Source organism: Nannobrachium achirus (genome assembly GCF_963921795.1).
Source record: "Nannobrachium achirus genome assembly, chromosome: 8".
NCBI classification, from domain to species: Eukaryota; Metazoa; Chordata; class Actinopteri; order Myctophiformes; family Myctophidae; genus Nannobrachium; species Nannobrachium achirus.
This window is the reverse complement of record NC_137817.1, coordinates 42,448,420-42,456,191: the sequence shown is the minus strand read 5'-3', so window position 1 is coordinate 42,456,191 and position 7,772 is coordinate 42,448,420. Positions and strand designations below refer to the sequence as shown.

Here is a 7,772-nt window from a genome sequence, read left to right as displayed (position 1 = left end):
TTGTCCAGTCAGAAAAGGCTTACAGAAAGGGTTACAAAAAATGTCCATTGAAATCAATGAACAAAAAAACTACTTTAGCTGGCATAAAAGTTCGCTGACCTTGAACAATAGTGTGTTGCCTATAGAGTAACGAAGTCATGACTCGCTCATCCCCCGGTTCCAAATAATTTCTCTATGGAGAATAACAATGGGTCATCTTAAATTGTCTCATATAAGCATTGTCGTCCAAAAATAAACAAACGGTCTCCGCGATATTTTCGGGGAGGTGGCTCTGTTATGATAGTCAGTCACTAATACTTGATACAGTTTGTCTAATTTGGCGACAGTAACACGGTTTTCTCACCATCAGTTGATTCTTCATATCCATATGAGTGAAACCGCTGAGATCATTCGTTTATGTTTGGAATTGGAACACAGTTCTTATATGACGCAATATGAAAAAAAAAAGTCTATAGAAAAAACGGGAACCAGGGAGGATGTGTAAATGACGTCAAACTTTGCAGCTCTATAGCAACCGCACACTAATAAAGACAAAAAGTAAAAGCAAAGAAAGGAAATGACAGGAAAGGAACGGGTAGAGGGTGGTGGGGAGAGAGGAAAGGACAAAGATGTTTCATGATGACTTTGTCAGTGCAGACGGACACAGGGGAGAGACGTAGGACAGGCAAACACAAACCAAGTGGGTGAGTGGAAACAGTACAACTGCTGCTCTGTTTTGGAGGACAGGTCACCTCTCTCTCTAAGCCCCCCCTCCTGTCTGACCCCTCTGCCCTGGCTTATTCCCCAGGTCTCTTCCCTAGACAGGGGGGGGGGTTGCTTATCCGGCTTAGCCCAGGTCAGGCACCTTGACCAAGGGCACAGCCTGCCGCCCTCTCCCCTGGCGCGGCGGTGTAATTTCCCTCACCCCAGGAGGTCTCCAGGCCCAGAAAGAACAGGGGCCTGAACCCTGAGAACCTCGCATAGCAGGTGGAGGAAAAGGAAGGGTGTACCGTATGTGGACGGAGGAGAGGAGAGACAAGAGGGGAGTGGAGGGGAATATGACACGAGAGGAGGCGAGACCAGGGGTGTCGCACCAAAGTCTGGGCCCTGGGTACAAGGATTCACTCACATTTTGTGCTTTAACTATTGAAAAATAATAGCTTTTTTTTTTAAATGGTGAAAATCTGTGCTGTCTGAATATTTCAAATCCTTCTAATGTTTTTTGAAAAAAACTAAGTTTCTATGTCAGTGGTGCTCAAATATTTTCATGTGAAGGACCCCCAAAATGATATGTATTTGGCCACGGATTCCCATCTCAAAATATTTAGTTCCAGGGACCCCCCAGAAGCAAAGTTTGAGTTACAAATGTTTGCTTAAAAAGTATTCAAAGATTTGCACACAAATAGCAGATCTACAAGCTCGCAGCGCAGCAGTATATCTGCTATTTTTCAATAGCTAAAGTATAAAATAATTAAGGCCCCCTCCACCTTGGGCCCTAGTAACTCAGTCCCACCCTTGTGACGCCCCTGGGCGAGACCGCAGTATGCGTCGCCGAGCGCGATGAGAGGAAGAGCAGACAAAAGGCTTCAGCTGCCACAGGTGCAAGGATGGATCCAAGACAAGATGGAAGGATGTATACCGTATAGAAAGGGCAAAGTGAAGGAGGAAGAGGGTCTGGGGCCGTCGTTGCATTGGATGGAGCCTCGGCTGGAGAAGGCGGGATGAATCTGGTGCGAGAGGAGGTATAGAGGAAGGCTGGTAGATGGAGGGAGGAGGGAATTGATCTGAGAATGGTTAGTATGCAGCCCCCGCTAAAACCCACCAACCCCCTCCCTCTACCCTCCCTCTCTCTCTCCCTCTACCCTCCCTCTCTCTCTCCCTCTCTCTCTCTCCTCTCCCATCAGTCAGTGAGGGCTGAGCTTGTGTTGTGGACCACTGCCCGGATACCTCATACATATTAAAGCCCCCTGCTATTATTTATATCATGTCTCTCCTTCCCCTGCACACCCACCCCCCCCCTCCCCCATACACCCACCCATGTCTCCCCCTCCCCTCCCGTCCCTCCCCGCCCGCTCCCCAATTTCCCCACTCGCGCGCCGCGTGCTCGTCCACAAAGATCCACAGGCGTCGGTCGCGCACGGCGGTGAGACAGACACGTGCACACGCGCGCGCACACTCCAGTGCTCCGTCTCTGCTGCTGTTTTCCCCCCGCATTCCGTAGCTGTTTTTATGTCCATACCTGACTCGTCCTCTCTCAGTCACTCCGGCCCGCTTTCATCTTTGACTTTCTGACTGATCTTTCCTTTACATCCCTCTCTGCTGGCAGTGATGGAGTGATGTTATTCCGATGGGCCTCAAGCCCAATAAGGAGCAGCATGCCTGTCTGTCTGCCTGTCTGTCTGTCTGTCTGTCTGTCTGTCTCTGCCCTCAATACCGCACGCCCAAAACACTCTGGGATTGAATTTACAATTTACAATTTAGGCATTTGGCAGACGCTCTTAATTTAGAGCGATTTACAATAAGCAAGGTCTTTCTGAGATGACCACGTGAACCCTAACGTCCCTATTCTGGGGGCTTTCATTCGGCAAAAATTGCAGATCAACAAGCTCACAACGTGTCGCAGTGTGAAGATGTTTAGTGTCGAGTGAAAAAGGGAGATGGTATCCACCTGTTTCCGCGTGAATTTACTGTAGGATTATGTGTGGGACAGCCGGAGAACAGCAAACATACAAGCTCACGTCACGTCGCAGATGCAACCGTTGTGAGCTTGTAGATCACTCTCGGCTGCGACGCCGGAACTGCCGCACACCTTCTGCGCATTGCACGATGGGACGTTGGAAACTTGTGGATAGAACCCTGAGGGGCAACTAAAAAGAATCACACCCAGTGTGAAGTGAGCGGAGCTATTAACTTCATTAAGCGTCCCGTGAAGCTTGGCCAATGTGGGATGGGGCGGGACATACTGTATGTACAAACAAGTCCAGAATACGTCCAGAATGAAAGATACATCCTAAGACGCTCTGCACATCTTCAGTGATGTTCCTGAGATCACCGGACATTTTGTGTCTTTCAACATCACACAATACTACGTAGTATAATTATCGTCACTGTCGGGCAGAAACCTTGTATCTCCAAGTTTCAAATTTGTATGTTTTTTCGTAAAGTAGAGCCCTGCTTCAACATACAAGACTGTTGCACAAAACTAGTGAAAATAGCAGATCTACAAGCACACAACGCCTCGCATCGAGGCGTTGTGTGCTTGTAGACCGGCTGTTTTCACTATTTTAAATCATTTTTAAAATGATAAATACTAAACGAACGGTCTTGGACATTTCCACCCGATATAATGAACAATTAAAAAGATGCATCATAACTATGTTCACAGGTTATAACTTATAGCCACACCCTATTACACCGTGGGGTTGGGATGTACATCCGGCTTTAAACCTTTAAGATCTCAATCAGTTTTGATGCCACACGATTAAAATTAATGCTGCAGAATGATTAGCAGCTAACGATTGATTGCCAAATGTTACAATCTGAATGTTAGAAATTCAGTGCAGTGAAAAGGGTGCGCTGAGTAGTTGCCAAATGGAAGACACAAAAAGGGGGACGTTTACTCGCAACCCATAAAAGTTGGTCCGTGACCCATGGGTCCTGAGTCCTGACCCACTGTTTAGGAAACAGTGATCTAAGCCAGTGCATGGTTCTCAATGCCAGGGTTCCTTGTAGGGTTTCCGAATGGATTTCAAGGTGTGTAACTCTTGAAATGAAGAGAGAACCACTGATAATTGTGACTGTCAGGTCGCAAGTCACTATGAAAACCTTCACCAGCTGTCCCTCTGTCAGTCCGTCCGTCTGTCCGTCACGTCACGTCACACTTTTGGCCCTACTCTCTCTTATCTCCAGAACCGTTGTCCCTATCAATGCGAAACTTCGATGCACACACACTCCTTGGATGGCAACTCACAACCTCCAGCCTGATTTCTCACATGGCCCTCTTCTAGCGCCACCATGTGGCAGATTTTTGCAAAACACATTTTTGAACACTGCTCCTACAGATTTTGGCCTAAAATCACGCAAAGCGGTACACAGTATCTCTAAAGTCATGTCATCAACATGGATCTGTCCCATTTCCCATATTCCCTCCTGATTGGCTACGATTGCCTTCTAAAGTTTGTGTTTGCGACCTGACGGTCGCTTATCTCCCGATTAGGGAGTCTTACTGGTGATAGCATGTATGCAGCGAAATGTCTCAATATATAGACATGAAAGTATTGAAGCTTGTGATTAACAGTTGGACATTCTCCCCTGTCTCCCTATCTCACCTTCTGACATCTTTCCTTCAGAGTTCTGTCATACACATTTCTCTGTTGTCTGGCTGATTATGACACACACAAACCCTATAGTGTTCCTGTTATGGGCATGTCATAATAAGCGAACATTCCACAAAAATAGCCAAACATCTGGTGAAAATAGCTGATCTACAAGCTTGTAGGTTGGCTGTTTTCTGCCAATAGATTTGGGGTGCAGGGAAAAAGGTGGGGGCCAAGTACAGAGTGACCCCTGGGGAAAACTGGACCATGAAGTATGGTTTAAGTCAGGGTTCCCCAATTAGTTTTCCTCAAGGGCCGAATTATGTCTAGGGTACCAAGCCGAGGGCCACAACATTGCAGGGGGCGGCGGTGGCGTTCCCGCTACTCCAGCGACAGTTCAGATATCGTTGTTGCCGGGTGAAAATCTTGTATGTCCAAAACGGTTCGTTTTGCATTTATCATTTTAAAAATTCTTTTAACTACTGAAAACAGCCGATCTACAAGCACACAAGCCTCGCACCGCGAGGCGTTGTGTGCTTGTAGATCTGCTGTTTTCACTACTTTTGTGCGACGGCCTTGTATGATGAAGCAGGGCTTTACTTTGCGAAAGAACATACACATTTGGAGATACAAGGTTTCCACCCGACAACGACTATATACTAGTGTTGTTGCTGCTCTTATACCACCATTATTACTGGGGTTGGTGGGGGCCAGACAGTAGCACCCCGCGGGCCGCAAATGGCCCACGGGCCGCCTATGGGGAACCCTGGTTTAAGTTGTTAATGCCTTGTGTCATTTATGCTTGTTACCGTCAATCAATGGCTGCGATTTGAAATGTGTCAGATTTTGATGTTGGTGTAACTAAGAGATTTGCTGAAGAATACATTTTTTACATGTATAATGAACTACAGTGCAATTTGACAAGTCTGACATTTCAGTCTCAAACCTTGGCTTGTGCCGTCCAATTGTGTGCCTGTCATTGTCCCGTACAACCCATAATCCGGAGGGACAGGAGGAGCGTTGTAATTGACTTGTCAGTATTGTGTAGATCCCATACGTCGGAGAGACAGGCGCCCATCAGTGATTGTCTAATTCCGGTCCATAGCCTCGGGGCGACACGTATCCCATGGCCTGTATGAGATGATTCTTTCACAAAAGGTACATCGTTGTCATTGACCGATCTGAAACACTTTTAGTGAGTTGATTGGTCCTCGGCCTGCTGACTGACAGCGCTCACAAGAAATATGATGCTGTCGCTGATCCACCTTGTAGATTGAGTTATCACGCACACGCGTGCACATGCTCGCGCACACACACGGGGCCGAATGAACTGAATGAACTGAACAGGGCATGAATCTCTGACCGAGATTAAAAATACATAATTCATTTCTGATGCCATGGGGTTGTACTGTAGTTATCATGTATTTCTGGGTAAACTGGGAATAATCCCTAAGATTCTTTTCTTTTTCTTTCTTTTTTTTAAGCTGTGGCTGAGCACGCAGTCTTTGATTTGTCTGCTTTACAACAACTTTGAATACATAATGAAGCACACAGCTGGTGCACAATGTACATTAAGATACGTTTTGACACCTTCTCACACATGTTACACGTCGTCGCAGTCTGGTGGAAACCCTTTTATGTCCCCATTTTTCAGGAAATGGAAAAAGGAACCTGTGTTCCAATGTAAAGCTCGATTCACGAGGTCATATAGTCACAGTAGTTTTCATTGGTTGAATATTTATAAGTCAGATATTTGTGCAACCTTGGTGTGACACAGTATGATGAAGTATGGCATTGATTAACAAAAAAGAAAATCTTTTGAAAAAGATATTTAAAAATATTTAGATACAAGGCTTCTGCTCGACAGCAACGATGTTACGCATGGCATACAGGGGTATCCCACGTATTCAGATATGAACAGACTTATTGTGAAAAGGTTGCTTTACAAAACCTCTTTCCAAGAATAGCCGATCCGGATCTACCATTTCACAACGTGTCAGGGTGCAACGCATTGTGAGCTTGTTGATCTGCTATCTTTGAACATTTTCTGAAACGTTTTCGCCGATAATGACAATGACGGGGATAACGTCATTAAAGGGCTTATCGAATATAGGAACAGCAATTCTTCGGTTATGATTTTTTTCTTCATAGGTCATTTCTATTCTTTTTTGCTCAGTTTTTTCGCTGTACACAACAGTAGCCTACTTTTTTCTTTTCATACTTCCCTGTAACTTTGTAACTGCTGTGCCGCCTCTGGGTGACTGATTTTCCCCATGGGATAATAAAGGTATCTATCTATCTAAACTTCGGTGTGAGCTTACCCTAACCAGATTTTCCGCCTATAAGAACGTGTGTGTTACTGTTCACACGTGTTTCCTTTGGTCCATCTGTAATTAGAAGAATTCTGAATCCGCGATTTCTAAAGTAATATCTGATTTGAAGTTCCGTAGGGGGGCGGACATAAAAGCTTAATTTCTCCCTCCTATACCTGCACTGCACACCAGTGGCGTCAGTTCAGCAAAAGCTAGATAAGAGGCATTACATTTTGTATAACACGGTTATATTGTGAAAATAGCAGATCTACATGCTCACAACTCACTACATGTCTCTCTCTCTCTCTCTCTCTCTCTCTCTCTCTCTCTCTCTCTCTCTCTCTCTGTGTGTCTGTCTCTGTGTCTCTGTCTTTCTGTCTCTCTCTCTCTCTCTCTGCTCTGTGATGTCCTTGAGGGCCTGCTGGAGCCCCCATAAAGCCTGCAGTAAATGGCTCTAATCCGGTAATAAATGGCTGTGTCCTACAGACAAGGGTGTGAGGCTGCTGCGGCCATGGCTTTATCAGATGGAATGGAATTGGCACACACACACACACACACACACGTACACGCGCATGCACGCACATACACACGCACGCACACACTCACACACACACATGCACACACGCACACACACACACACACACAATCAGCATGTGTGTGTGTGTGTGGCTCGCACGCACGCACGTACAACACACGCGCGCGCGCACACACACACACACACACACACACACACACACACACACACACACACACACACACACACACACACACACACATTGGCACAGCTATAGATGGAATCAGAGCGTCTCAGATTATGCCGGCTTTATGGATGCCATGCAAGAGCAGCGCGATTATTACCTTTAAATGATTAGAGGGGAGACGGTGATGCATTATGATGATAGCATCATATACTGTAGAGCTGTTCAACTGTCTGCAGGCTGTACATGAATGAATGAATGAGGAACAGGGGCGTGTGTGTGTGTGTGTGTGTGTGTGTGTGTGTGTGTGTGTGTGTGTGTGTGTGTGTGTGTGTGTGTGTGTGTGTGTGTGTGTGTGCGTGCGTGCGTGCGTGCATGTGTTGGGAGGGGTGGGGGGGTTGTCTGCAAGTGCTAAGAAGAATAGTAATGTGACCTTTGGAGATACTTTGAGTTCGCCTGTTTTTAAT

At 46.1% G+C, this 7,772-nt stretch overlaps 1 protein-coding gene across 1 annotated transcript in view; it reads left to right on the top strand.

The window, feature by feature from the left end:
- npas1 (neuronal PAS domain protein 1) overlaps positions 1-7,772 on the top strand; it is a gene marked incomplete at both ends in the record, with an annotated part of 59,677 nt that overhangs the window by 36,354 nt on the left and 15,551 nt on the right. The gene's annotated exons all lie outside the window — the stretch shown is intronic.